The following is a 359-nucleotide window of genomic DNA, read 5'->3' on the forward strand; positions in this document are numbered from 1 at the left end:
AGGTCAGGGGAGAAGGAGGGGGAGGAGGAGCGCCAGGTGCCAGAGCGGAGATTCCCCTGCAGCCCATGGTGGGGCAGGCTGGGCCCCTGCAGCCCAGGGAGGCCCACGGGGGAGCAGATCTCTACCTGCAGCCCCAGGGAGGCCCACGGGGGAGCAGATCCCCACCTGCAGCCCCGGGGAGGCCCACTGGGGAGCAGGTTTGTTGGCAGGAGCTGTGACCCCGTGGGGGACCCACACTGAGGCAGTCTGTCCCTGAAGCACTGCGCCCCGTGAAGAGGACCCACACTGGAGCAGTGCTTTGATTGTGGGAGTGACCCCACACTGAGGCAGTGTGAGGGGGAAAGAGAAGCAGAGGGCAT

The sequence above is a fragment of the Egretta garzetta genome, unplaced genomic scaffold (assembly GCF_000687185.1).
Source record: "Egretta garzetta isolate BGI_Z169 unplaced genomic scaffold, ASM68718v1 scaffold272, whole genome shotgun sequence".
NCBI lineage: Eukaryota > Metazoa > Chordata > Aves > Pelecaniformes > Ardeidae > Egretta > Egretta garzetta.